The sequence below is a fragment of the Bidens hawaiensis genome, unplaced genomic scaffold (assembly GCF_021521415.1).
Source record: "Bidens hawaiensis isolate Kalapana, Puna unplaced genomic scaffold, B.hawaiensis_p1.1 tig00055074_1, whole genome shotgun sequence".
Taxonomy (NCBI): Eukaryota; Viridiplantae; Streptophyta; class Magnoliopsida; order Asterales; family Asteraceae; genus Bidens; species Bidens hawaiensis.
The window spans coordinates 24,502-39,637 of NW_027499944.1; the positions used below are offsets into that span (position 1 = coordinate 24,502).

A 15,136-nucleotide genomic window follows, 5' to 3' on the forward strand; every position below is an offset into this window, starting at 1 on the left:
ACAAGACACCTTATGAAATTTTCTATAATAGAAAGCCTTACATCAAGTTTTTCAAGCCTTTTGGATGTAAATGTTTTCTTATGAACACCAGGGATTACTTGAACAAGTTTCAAACAAACTCCTTGGATTGCTTCTTTGTTGGTTATTCTACACACTCAAAAGCATACAGAGTATATGTGAAAGACCATTTGAGTGTTATTGAATCATCTGACATTATCTTTAATGAAAATCAGTTCACCACAGTTGATGGTGCAGCATGGTTGTTTGATCATGAGAAATTGATATGGTCTTTCAAGATTTATCTTGAAGACTTTGATTATTCATTCTACAAGATCAGTGTGATTGAAGAGAAAAAAAAAAGAAAACATTGGACTTAGAAAAGTTGTGGAAGAAGGTTGCTAGTAAAGAAAAGGAGTATACATTTATAAAGGATCCCTCAAGTGATATTGTTGAACAAGTTCAAGACATTGATCAAGAGAACAATCACAGTCCAGAACAAGATCATGCAGATGTCAATCAAGACAATCAAGAAGTGCAGAATGATCAAGTTCAGGATAAAGGAAACCCAAGCAACCAAACAAATGAAGAGGAAGCTGTAGCAACAGCAAGGTTTCAAGATTTGTTTGAAAGATTGAACATGGAAAACAATGGTGCATTCACTTCAAGGCAGAACAATGAAGAAGCACCAGAGTTTCATGATGTTGAAATAGAATTGATCATTAAGGAACCAGAACTCAATGAATCAAATCTTGACACAAATATGTCTGCAGATATGATAGCTCAAACCCCTTATGTTAAAAAGAATCATCTTTCTGAAAACATCATTGGAGATATACATGAAAGAGTTACAAGAAGTCATTCTGAATCTGCAAACATCTGTTTGTACTACTGTTTTCTATCCCAAATAGAACCAAAGAACATTGTTCAAGCTCTAAAAGACAATAGTTGGGTGGAGGCAATGCAAAAGGAGTTGGCATAGTTCAGAGATCTACATGTTTGGGATCTTGTAGATAGGACAAGAAACAGATATGCAATTGGAACAAAATGGGTTTTTAGAAACCAAAGGGATAAGAGGGGCATAGTGATTAAGAATAAAGCTAGGTTTGTGGCACTGGGATGCCTTCAGGAAGAGGGAATAAACTTTGAGGAAGTCTTTGCACCAGTTGCAAGACTTGAGGCTATCAGGATTTTTCTTGCATATGCTGCCTCAAAGAACATTAGGGTATTCCAGCTTGATGTCAAGTCTGCATTCCTAAATGGAAAGATTAATGAAGAGGTGTATGTTACTCAACCTCCAGGTTTTGAGGATCCAATGTATCCAAATAGGGTGTATAAGCTAAATAAAGCCCTATATGGATTGCATCAGGCTCCTAGAGCATGGTATGATGAGTTGTCAAATCATCTTCTTGAAAGTGGTTTCCAAAGGGGAGCCATTAACAAGACACTCTTCTACAAAAGAAAGGTAACAGATTTACTGCTGCTACAAGTCTATGTGGATGATATCATCTTTGGGTCGACCAATGAACAACTGTGTATGGAGTTTGAAAGAGTAATGAAATCCAAATACAGCATGAGCTCTATGGGAGAGATGAACTTCTTTCTGGGACTGCAAGTTCAACAGAAAGCTGATGGGATATTCATTCACCAAATTAAGTATGTGCATGACATCTTGAATAAGTTCAAATGTCATGAACTCAAAATTGCTTCAACTCCAATGGACATAAAAGAAAAGATGATTGCTGATGAAAAGGGGGAGCCTGTGGATGAGCATGAATATAGAGCCAAAATTGGATCCCTGATGTACCTAACTGCTACACGACCTGACATTATGTATGTTGTTTGTGTATATGCAAGATTCCAGTCAAGTCCAAAAGTTTCTCACATGAATGCAATCAAGAGAATTTTTAGATACTTGAAGGGAAGACCAAACTTGGGGATTTGGTATCCAAAGAACCAGTCTTTTGATTTGATAGCCTACACAGACAGTGTTTATGATGGGTGTAACATGAGTAGAAAGTCAACCTCAGGTGGATGTCAATTTCTAGGAGACAGGCTGGTGTCATGGCAATGCAAGAAGAAGACCACTGTGTCCATATCAATTGTAGAAGTTGAATACATTGTTGCATCTGCTTGCTGTGCCCAAGTTCTCTGGATTCAGAACCAAATGTTGGACTATGGTTTGAATTTTCTGAACACTCCTATTTTTATTGATAATACTGCTGCATATTTTACTGTTAAAAATCCAGTTCAACATTCAAAGACTAAGCACATTGAAATCAGACATCACTTCATAAGAGATTACAGTGAAAAAGGTTTGATTGAGATTAAAAGAGTTGATACAAGTGACAACTTGGCTGACCTATTCACCAAGCCACTTGACAGAACCAGATTCAACTTTCTTTTGAAAGCCCTGGAGATGATCAACTCAGATGAGGTCTGATTGAGGATGTGTTCTTAATGTGTGTCTCTATGTGCTAGTTGATTATGTTATTTGAGGTCACACATACTGAATGTTGAATGAATATGTTTGCATATGTTACCTATTTAATGTTAACTGATATGTGCTTTAAGTGATTATCTTTTCAACTTAGGTATCATTGATGCTTATGTTTGATATCATTATAAGTAGTGTTTTATATTGTCAAAACTGATATTTGCTTGTCTGATGTCATGATGAAATGTTTGTTTAGGTGTGTTATCTGATCATGTGATATTATTAGGATAGGCTAGACCTTGAATGTTAGTCCTGTCTGCTTGTCTTGATGATGTTTATTATGATTAAGATTTGAATATGTTACAACTGTTTATGTTAAACTTAGTTTTTATGTCAAAATTAAATGATAAAATGACTTTTCCAATAAATTTTGCATAATCACTTTATTTTGGTCAAAACATGAGCTAGTTGTTAATGGTGCTAAGATATGATAATTCTATTCAGTTCAAGCTTTATAGAAGCTTAAAAGAAGGAATTTTCAATGAAAAGTATCAAAAAAGGTACATTTGCTGAAAATTATGTCATTTGCTCAAGTTGGATAGGAATATACTTGTATATGTTTGTTCCTGTCATCTGTTATCAGAATTGATAGGATAGCCATTAACATTACTGAAAGCATTTGGGGCAAAATGTAACTTGTCTTCTGTTCATTCACTTAAAATCATGTCAATAATTCTGATTTGAAAGGACATATACTCACATATATGTTTGGTCCTGTTGACCACCTGTGGTCAAACAGGATAGCCATTTACCAGTCAAGTAAGAGATATTGGGGTGTTTGAACTTAAAATTGTTTAATTATGGGAAATGATAGTACATTGACTACTTAGCCAATCATATGGATTTAATAGGCCAAAAGGGCATTTAGTACAGCCATTAACATGTATGGTTGCTTTCTCATGATGTGTAAAATCTAAGGTGATATAAACATAAAGAAACTGCTATATCTTATGGGGAGTTATATTGATGTCTATGCATGTTCCTATATATATCTTTCCAAATGATAGGCAGAAAAGTGATTATCCAGTCATACACAAGCCTGTTGGTATTTGGTCACCAAAATGAAATGTCTGATTTAAAAGAATGACACAGAACAACTATGAATAGCATACTTTTAAATATTTTATCAACCAAAAGTTGATTGATGTTCACAAAACATTTTGAAAGAAAATGCAAACATGAGGGTTAATTCTAGAACTACAGGGGTGGAGGCAATCATATAAGTCCTTTAAACATCCTGAATGAAAGGCCTGTAAGTCCGAATTGCGTGGCATGTAAGTTCAAAGTTCAACCTCACAAATGTTTGTAAATTTGAAAAGTAAAATCTCAAAATTTTCAAAAATATGTTCTATCATTAAAAGTTTTGACCAAATCCAGGGGTCAAAGTCAAATTGGGGTGATCTGGAGAAAGTCAGATAAGCCTTGAGAATAGATAAGGAGCATCATAAAACATCATGTGTTATCCATTAAGAATCATGCATATTAAATGAAATTAAATCATATCACCAAAGAGATGAAATTCATGTTAAGTCTAGACCTGTTGTTTATGTTGTCATAATAATGCTAAGAATGAAGTATTGAGAAAGCTACTTAGTCAATATAATCCCATTATTGAGATCTTTTCAGCAAAAGAAAGAAATTATTTTGAAAGGAACCAAGACTGAAATTTGATCTCTAAATGCACCATTTGCTCTTAAACAATGTTCTTAAATGAAAAATACAGTTGATAATTGGTTTAAGTCAAAAAGAGATACATTTTGCCTTCAAAAGTTTGAATATGTATTTTCGGGCAAGGTTTGATGTTTTCAAACCTTCCCGGGCATAAAACATTTGATTATGTATTTTCGGGCAAGGTTTGATGTTTTCTAACCTTCCCGGGCACAAAACAGTTGAATATGTACTTTCGGGTAAGGTTTGATGTTTATAACCTTTCCGGGTAAGCTTATTCATTTTGGACTAAGTTTATGATTTTCGGGCATGCTTTAAAGTATTCACTTTCCTGGTAGAGTACACCTAATGTACTAAATTCCCGAGCAAGCTTGAAGTCAATATGGATATGTGAACAAGCAAGCTTTCAACAAGATATTTCTTGTTCCGGGAAAGCTTTGCATACTATATGCTGCATGATGTACCGAGCAAGCTCTAGTGATATTAGGATTTCTAGAACACTTATGTGTTTTAATGTTTAGTTTCATTCCGGGCAAGCTATGTGTTAGATGTGATTATGATTATTTGATATTACAAGTGTTTCCGGGCAGACCTTACTTTCCGAGCACACTTTATATTCCGGGCACACTTTGTTCCCTCAATATACTTTGTAATTTCAAAATGACTCTCCAGGTACAAAGTCTGCTAGATATCTTTTTCTGGGAATACTTTGTACTCTAGGAAGGTTGTTCGGGAATACTTTGCATAGGAAGGCTGTTCGGGCACACTATACACTAGGAAGGTTGTTCAGGCACACTTTGCATCAAAGTATGCTTGATTGAATGTGTTTCTTATTCTGATAGGGTTTATGCTAGATTAAACTTTTTAATTTAAATTTGAGAAATGAATATAGGTATCTTAATTGATTCCTATCAAGGATGCTTATTTGATATTTTATACTTGATTATTAATTTTGTGATTGGGTTCTCAAGAAATCTGGTGTTTCGGGTAAGCTTTCTTCATTATCACTTTAAATTATTTATCTTGACCGAGCAAGCTTAGTAAGTGGAAGGTACCGGGCAAACCTTGTCAATTTCATACCGGGCAAGGTTTGACACTAGAACTTTATCTGATAAAATTTAAATGGATAAGTTTTAAATGTTTGACAGCTAATAACTCACTACACGACAAAATGCATTTAAAACCCACTTTCAAAAGGTATATAAGAGGGAGTGAGAGATATTTTTCAACATTATTTTCCCTCTCTCTCTCTCCTTCCACTGCTTACTCTAAGAAAGCCTAACCGACTTATCGCATTCGCTTTAATCCAAACCCTAACTTTACCAGCCCTCTAATTCCGACTCGGTAAGCAATAATAATATGTATTCCGATGACGATTAGATGTTGATGAACTTTGATTATGTACTTTCGCTAACTCTCTGTTTTGTGTGTAGGTTTTAAATTTGTTTAAGAACAGGTTCTTAATGAAATTTCTATCCTTTCTTCTTCAATTTTACAACTTGAAATTGCTTAAAGTAATGAGCTTTATGACTAATTTTACTTTGAATATGTTTGATTTTGATTTTCAGATATGGCAGACGAAGAAGTTCCGAGATATTTCTTTGAGCAAAAGCACAACATGTGCCCTCTTTTGCAAGTCACGCCGAAAAATGAAGAGGTTGCTCCAATTATACGTTGGTTGCAAAGATCAAATATTCAATTTGCATGGACAGCAAGTCCTACAATTTACCGGAACCATTCGTTAGACTTTTGGAACTCGGCAACTTTGATGGAAGATGTAAATGGCCGATGGATCGAAACCAGTGTTGCAAATCAAGAAGTACGAGTGGATGAGGCTGTAATTCGTAAATGTCTACAGTTGAACGACAATAACCCTAATCCTATCCATCTTACAACTGCTCAACTGTACAAGATATTTGTCAAGTGTATGGGTTATCAAGGGAATACAAAAGAAGGACAATTCCAGAAGGGCATGTTCCCTACCTTGTACAGATTTTTGATTCATCATATAATACAGGGGTTTGCACCGAGGAAGGGGTCGTGGACCCTCATGATCAGAGACTTGGCAAACGCCACTGTTGCAGTCTTATTTAACTATCCTTTCAACTTTTCACGAATGATATTTGAATGATTAGTGCAAAATCTTGAGAAGCCAATCAAGCAAAAGTCTCTGGCATATCCGAGATTCCTACAGATAATTTTCAATCAAGAGTTGGAGAACTTACAAACTACAGGAATCACACATGTCCTGCAAAATCCATATACATTTAAGTGAATAGAAAATCTGGCTAGCACTAGCAGATTTGATCCAGAGCAGGTGTTTGAGGAGCTACCATGGTTATTGATTGATGATATTATGATACCTCAATTGAATGTGTTATTGTCTGAGGATGAGGATGAGAATAGTGATGGAGATGATGGAGATGATGGTAATGACGGTGATGCAGGAGTTAATGTTGGAGATGATGACATTGGTAATGAAGGGAATGCGGCTGGAGGTGATGCTGCCTTTAATGAGAATGTACAATCTAAGGGGGAGGAACAACCTATACCAACACCACCTTTATCTCCACAACCACAAGACCACACCACCCAATCCCCAAGCCAAACCTTAACCTAAAACCAGCCTGAAACATCAACACAAACATCCCCACCACCACAACCACCACCAACCAACAGCCCAATACACACAGATACATTCTTCCAAGCTCACACCATACTCAATCACCACCCCAACCAATTACAACAACCCAGCCTACCCCTATCCATACCCAAACCATACCTCAAACCAGTTCCCAATCACCACCTCAAACCACAACTCAAACCCCACCTGAATCACAAACACTAATTCCAAACATCAACCCACTACCATCCACCAGTGAAAACATTTTTGAAGATGCCAACCCGATAAACCCTCAAACCACTAATCAAGACCAATCTGAACCTGAGCCTTTCTCTACCTCACCAACAATAACCCCTCCTTCTGGAAACTTTCTATTTCAAAGAAACTTAGATCTAATGATGGAGAATGAAAGGTTGAAAGAGAGAAATGAGGAGGTAACCAAGGAGAATGTGCTGCTACTAGATAAGTTGGCCTGGGCAATAATGAGAATTATAACCCTGGAGCAGGAGGTTAAGAAGATCTCAGCTGCCCCAAAATAGGGGGAATATTATTGTGCCAACTGATGCTAAGGTTAATGTAGATGATGTAGTGATGGAGGAGGCTGGTGATAGAAATGTTGATGGGTTGACATGCATTTTGAATGCTTATGATGATGAGGAGGAGAGTGAAGAAAGGAGGATAGAGGATGTTGAGTATGAAGCAGATTCATCTGATAAAGGAGAACAAAACTATGATGTAGATGATGAAGTGATGAATGTTGTATGGAGTGATAAGGATAATGAGGAGGTGAGAGATGAAGAGGAGACAGGGGAAGGAATTGAAAAGTTGAATGATGAAGAGAATATGGCTATAACCGATGAGGCCACTGATGTTTTGACTAACATTTAGACTGAAGCTCAAAATGAGGTAATCAATGAAGAGAATGATGCTACTAAGGAGCCAATACCTACTGAAATTGAACAACCTGAAAGCTCCAAGAGGGTAGAATATGATCCAGAGTTGGAAGCACTAGAAAAAGAAATTGATGAGTATCAACAATCTAAAACTGAAGAAGATCTGAAAAGAAGAATGGATAAAGGAAAGGCAAAAGTCTTTGAAGTAGAGCCTGTTAAGGCAAATCTTGTGAAAGAAGGTTTGATGAATGAAGAGGAAGAAGCTTCTGCTGCTGCAAGGAGAGAATTTGAAATATTGTAAGAGAAACAAGGGAGAGGGAAATACTAGCCCAAACCTTAACTCCTGAGGAGCTAGCAGAGCAGGAAGCATTGATCAATCAAGCCAATATTGCTAAGATAATTAATGATGAAGAGGCTAATGATCAAGATGTTATTGAAGCTTTGATCAAACTGAAAAGAGTTGAGGAAGTGGACAACTCTTTGGCCATGGTGGTAAGCATGTTTCAAATTCAAAGTAAACCTGGTAAAGAAACAACTGAAACAGCTGAGCCAGCCAATGTGAATACAGAAGTTATGATTGAAGAAGAAATTGGTGAAACTATTACCTTAATGGCTGCCAAGAAATGGGCTGAAGAAATTAAAGATGATATCAGACAGAACCCAATTGAATGGGAATGTGTGGATGATCCCAAATATGGAAAGAAATATTCAAGAAAGAGGGATAAACCTGAATAATTTGAATCAGCTGAAAGAGATGGGCCTGCCAAAAAGGGGAAATGGGATAATAAGAAAAAATACTTTGTAGAGACCCCTGATGAGCAAGGAAGTCCTATTAGGGCAGTTCCTTTGAAAACATTGAAGCCTGGTGAATTTGTTGAAGGAGTGCCTAATGTACCAATCCCTGAAGATCCAACTCTAGATGAACCTAAGATTGATGCAGTGAATGAAACAACTGAGAAGGAGGATGAGTCTGATGAAGATGAAACTGATAATGATGATGAAGATGATCAGGGAAAGGGTGCTGAAACTGCTAATGTTATGTCCCCACAAGTTGCATTGACTGATGAATAAAGGGCAAACATTGAGCGAAGTATGTTGGATGTTAAGAAGAAAGATCCACTGGTTATGAAACTGATGAGCTTTGGGATAAGCTTTGAGACCTTAGCTGATTTGAATGATGATCAATTGCAGAAAAGGTTGGATAAAGAGAGAAATGAAATCAAGAAGAAAATGGAACAAAAGAACAGAGATGCCCAAAAAATACAGAGAATATTTAAGAAAGCATGGTTATTCTGAGAAAGACTTATCTCACTTCAAGATTGAAAAGGCTAAAAGAAGCATATGAAAGCACAAGAAAAGAAATAAAAGAAAATTTTATGAGAAAATGAGGAGGCTGAAAAGCTTGAATCTTTAAAAGAAACTTTTGGAGGAAAGTGTGGATATCTGTTGGAGAAAGGGATGAAACCTGACATGGTTGAATGTTTGGATAAACCCAAAGTTGAATCAATTTTTAACAATATGAAAAGAAAAGAAAAATTCAAAAGGTTACAACCTGAACCATCTGTTGAACAAGAGCTTCCTAAGAAGAAAAGAAAAATAATGACTTTAAGGGAGAAACAAAAGGCCCAAAATGAAAGGGAGAAATCAAAAGAGCAAACAGCCCAAGACACACCAATCCCAGAGGAACCAAAACCTGAACCTGTTGATGAACCTATAGTTCCATGGGAAAATGAAGAGATGATCCAAATTCTGAGGAACATTATGATAAATCAAAGGGGAATGGATGAAGACACCTTTAATGCACTAGAAAAGGAGGACTTGAAAGAACTTTTTTTACTTGAAAGAACTTTTTACATACAGAAGGAGGACTTGATGGGAGATTTGTGCCTGCAGGGTTGTCAAACAATCCTGGGGTAGTGAAAATGATGATTGGTCTCTGTAAAGAAGCAGGACAAAACTTTGCAGACCTCATCAACCTCCCTGCTGAAATGATAGAATCAATGTACATAAAAACTTTCAAGTTAGGGCCTAGAAAACCTATGAAGTCTATCCCAACTAGGACCTCTACTTCAAGAATGCATGCCTCAGCAAACAGAAGTGAGTCAAGTAGAGCTGAATCCCAAAGAACAGCAGGACCACAATCCAATGTGGATCTTCCAAGAACTCTCTACTATGATTCAGTCTCTGAGTCTCTAAAAGTGATTATGGAAAGCAGACAGATGAGAGACATAGTTATAAGAAGTGATTTTGCTGAATACACTCCAGAACAATTGGAGAGAATGGCCACACTTAACTTGTATGATTATCGAGACAGAAATAAATTAGTTGGGAGACAGCAAAATAATCTCTCTAAATATCTGAAAGATGAAGCTGACAAGGGATTCCCATTCTTAAAAGAAAAGAGAAGCTGGAAAATGACTCAACTGGACAAATCAAGAAGGACTGGAAAGTTGAAAACTATGGCCAGTGTTGAACTGTATTACCAGATGAAGGTCAAAGATAAGAATCATGTGTCAAACATGAATACCTGCATAAGCTCTGAAAGAAGAATGACACGCCCAAATTACACAGTACAGAGGAATGGCATCATAACTGAAATTGAGTATAAAGAAAATGATGGCCACTATGTTCTTAGAAACTCGGAAGGGCATATTTTGGGGATAATCAGAAGAGATGAAGACCTGACCTTCTTGCACAATGAAGATCTGAGAGATATAAGGGATTTGAACATACCTGAGAGTCACACTCATCACCAGATCCTTTCTATCTTCCAGCAAAGAGCAGCAACAGTGATGGTCAATAGAAGACAGACAGTCCACAATGCCTCAAGAAGATGAAGATTTTCTTTAGAATAGGATTTGATGTGTAATGTCTTCGGACAAAATTCTGAATATGTAATTATTTATGTTTTTGAATATGTAAAATTTAATTATGATTTGATGTGTATTTTTAACTATGTGTAAGTAACTGTAGAAGTGTTTTGAGACAGCTGAGGTGTTTCAATCTAGGGGGAGATTGTTGAGTCAAGATTTGACCTAAAAATGATTATAAGGAAGATTGGAATCTTCTCAACCTCCTCAGATATTGCTAAGTATGGAACCGGGCACACCTGAGACATCCGAGCAAGGTTTTACCTAGCCGGGCATGATATCTTACCTACCGGGCAAGGTTATCTTCAAGAAGTCTTCTTTAGTGAATACCCGAGCAAGGTTCACAAGTTAGTGTATACCCGGGCAGGGTTCACTAATTCAAACAAGTTTGTTCTTCATAGCCGAGTAACGTTTACCCCGGGTAAGCTCTTGGCTAACCAAGCTCATGAAACCAAGTGATTGGAAGACCGAGCAAGGTATTCATTAATAATATTGGTCCGAGTAAGCTTGATGTAAGCAATGATATATTCCAAGTAACATCGAGCAGGGTTTAACTCTAGCAGAGTTCAGTGCTACCGGGCACACTTTGCTAATAAGCTATTTCATAGCAAGGAGTTAAGGGACCATAGAAGAACAAGGTTTCTCGTAAGATCTTTCTGGACAAAGTCTGATAAGGTCAAGAAGATTGAAGTATACCCGGTGAAAGTTAAAAGTCTACCCGGAAACTGTTCCCGAACACACTTCAAGGTTACCAAGTCTACCAAGGAAGGCAGAGCACAAAGTCTACTTGGGGAAGATTACTTCTACAAAGCCTACCCGAAAGACTTGTTTTACACTTAACATAGTTTTGAATATGTATTATTTATTTAGGGTTTCTAGAAGGAATGACAGCTGTCAGAAGGTGTCAGGCCTATAAAAGAAATATTTTAGGGCACGCCTCCAAGTACGGAAAAGAGAGACTATTCAAAGAATATTATCGGGATTGACGGCTGTCTAAGAATAGTACGGATTTAAATTTCCAAAAGAAACCCTAAAATCGATTATCGTTTGTATGATTTATATTATATGAAAGGAAATCTTATGAGTGATTCTTGTGTGTTAGTTACCTTTTATTAGTCTTTAAGCAACTACCTTGTTTGTTATTGATTCCACCTTTAACAAACTGTTTTCTTTCCTAAATAGCAACCGTCATTAACTCGCTTGTCGACACATTTAATGTGTGAGTTATGACTTGATTGTGATTGTGAGTGAATATCCGAGACCGACAAAGCTTATCAAAAGTTATTTTTGTTTTCAAAAAGCAAATAAGCAAAAAAGTAAAAGTGATTCGCATTTCCAGAACCTACTTCTACATATGATCATCTAAGACACAATCTTCTAACTAGCCTAATGCTTACCTACAAGTATTTAATAAGATCTACTCATCAAAGAAACAAACAACTTACCTGCATGACCTCATCAAGCAGCAGCACAGGCGTAAACGGATACCTTTTTTTCGATAACACCCTCTGCAAATGCCAAACCGCCACCACAACCGAATGCAGCTGGTCCATACAACTCCCCATCCTCTGCCACAACGCCTCCTTCGCCTTACCTCCACTCCCAATCTGTGGCGTCCCGCTCCTCTGTATCCCGCCGGGACCCCCAAACCCCCACCCCCCCGACGTCGAAATCGCCATCATATCCAACGTCGCGCTCACGCTCTTCACACCTGTATTCTTATACTTATTAATCAAGCCATCAACCGTCAGCCGCAATTCCCCTAAATTATAAAAGACCTGCAACCCCGCGCCGACCTCTGCCTAAGTAAAGCCTTGGAGCCCTCGCTCCAACGCCGTCATTCCTTGGGTGCACAGCCTCTGCACGGCTTCGAACACGAGCTTCAGCTCCACGTCAACCGACAGGATTCCTTGGGTGCACATCCTCTGCCCGGCTCTGCCCGCCTACGGCGGTTTGGCCCCTGTCTGAAGCCCTAAAATGTCTCCTAAATAAAGTTTTGGGCATTTTTATGTTTTTTCAGCAATTTTTATGTTTTTGTTTTTGGGTTTGTGTTCGACCCATGGCCCATTTTAGGCCCATTTCGTATTAGAATCTTTATTTATTTGCTGGTTATGAAATTGGAAAAGACAGACTTGAATTTTATAATAATTACTTTTTCCCTGACCTTTGGGTGGGATTTTTAAGGTTTGGAAGTTCATCTCGGGTATTCGTTGAATCAACGTGATTCGATCTTCATTTTCATTTTACCGCTGCATCAGTTTGACCGGTCAATGTGGGAGGCATATGTTGCGGCTAATAAGTTATTCTCCCAAAAGGTTATTGAAGTAATCAACCCTGAGGACGACTTCGTCTGGATACACGATTACCATCTAATGGTGTTGCCTACCTTTTTAAGAAGAAGGTTTAACCGTCTAAGAATGGGCTTTTTTCTCCACAACCCTTTTCCATCTTCCGAGATCTACCGAACACTTCCGGTTCGCGAGGAAATCCTCAAAGCGCTACTAAACTCCGACGTTATCGGTTTCCACACGTTTGATTACGCGCGTCATTTTCTTTCGTGTTGCAGTCGGATGTTCGGTGTGGAGTACCAATCGAAACGAGGGTATATCGGGTTGGATTATTATGGAAGAACGGTTGGGATCAAGATAATGCCAGTTAGAATCCACATGGGTCAAATCGAGTTTGGTTATGAAACTTGCTGATATAGAGTGGTGAGTCGAGGAATTTAAGCGAGAATTTGATGGGAAAACCGTGTTTCTTGGAGTTGATGACATGGACATGTTTAAAGCCATCAATTTAAAACTTCTAGCGATGGAACAGTTGTTGAAAACGCATCCATCGTGGCAGGGTTGTGCGGTTCTTGTGCAAATTGCAAATCCCGTAAGGCGTAAAGGTGGAATTTACTTGGTTGAAATACAAGCCGAGATACAAGAAAGCTGTAAGCGTATCAATAATCAGTTCGGTAAACCTGGGTATCAGCCGATCGTTTACTTCGACACCCCTCTCGGGATCAACGAGCGTGTTGCTTATTACAGTATAGCCGAATGCGTTGTCGTGACAGCGATTCGTGATGGTTTGAATTTAACTCCTTACGAGTATATCGTGTGTCGTGAGGGTGTTTCAGGCTCGGATTCAAACGAGCCTAAAACGAGTATGTTGGTTGTGTCAGATTTTATCGGATGTTCACCGTCTTTAAGCGGTGCGATTCGTGTGAACCCATGGAACGTTGAAGTGACAGCTGAGGGGATGAACGAGGCTATATCCATGAGTGAGCCTGAGAAGAAGTTAAGGCACGAGAAGCATTATCATTACGTTAATACACATAATGTCGGTTATTGGTTTAAAAGCTTCTTGCAAGATATGGAACGAACGTGTGCAGATCACTTTAAGAAAAGATGCTGGAGAATCGGTTTGGGATTCGGGTTCCTGGTCGTGGTCTTAGATCCTAATTTTAGGAAGCTTTCGATTGATAATATTGTTTCTGCTTCTGAGGCTCGGGCTCGGCCATGATATCTCTAAGTTTCTTGGACAAGCGGAGCACGCGGACGGTAGACTGGCATAAATGAAGGGTGAGGTGTAGGTTGGAGAACCGGATCGTTTTGGATCGGATCTGGTGGTTGGGGTTAGCGATCTCGGATCTGACCCTGTGGACGGAAGACTGGGGGTGGAGACCGCTGAGCGAATGGCGGAGAGAGAGGCGTCGGCGTCCTTGACAGAGGAGAGCTGTGAGAGGAGGTCGTCGTGGCGGGAGAGGACCTCGGAGCGGAGTTGCTTATAGAGGAGGTGGATGTCGTCTTGGATCTTCTCTGAGCGGGATGCTGCGGTGCCGGAGGAGAGTGCGTCGAAGGAGAACTGGGTGGAGTTGAAGTTTGGGGAGAGGAATTTAGAGAAGATGGGGTCGGAGGAGAAGGACTTTAGGAGGCTGTTGTTGCTGCTACTTGTGGTTATGGTGGGTTTGAAGATGGGGAGGCGTTGGACAGAGGTGCGTTGGACCGCCGGAGACGATGAAATTATTGCATGCTTGGTTTTCCGGCTATTGTTGTTGCTGGAGAGAAATTATTGATAAAAAGACAAGGAAATGGTAGCTACTAGCTACCGACGGGAATGTGTTTACTTTACTGCCTGTGTGGAAACAAAATAAAGTATTTATGGGTATTGCTGCGGTTTGGTGCGATTTTAAACTAAAAACAAACTAAAAACCAAAAGTTCGGTTTTTAGATTATTTAAACCGTACGGTTTTGATTTTTTCGGTTTCGATTTTTGCCATTTGAGATAGAAAATTTTAGGACAAAAAGAAAGTTGGCATAAAATACTATAAATAATTTTGTTAATGGTTAACTAGTAGACTATTATGCATTTCGCCAAAAGTATATGAGTATATATTTATTAAAATTTTTTTAATTATTTAAAACAAAAAACAAAAATAAAAATCTACAAATTCGGTTCGGTTTTTGTTAAATGCAAACAGAAAGCAAAACCGTCGGTATTTGTCTTGGGTTTTTTCGGTTTGAAGTTTTCGGTTTCTGGCATACCTACTAAATGGTACTTTGGTGTCGGTTACATTCATTACGGTACCCTCAGTTGGTAA

General features: G+C 38.4%; 1 pseudogene; it reads left to right on the top strand.

The window, feature by feature from the left end:
• The first annotated feature begins 9,600 nt into the window (after nucleotides 1-9,600).
• LOC143600918 (putative alpha,alpha-trehalose-phosphate synthase [UDP-forming] 7 pseudogene) lies at nucleotides 9,601-15,136 on the top strand (annotated as a pseudogene).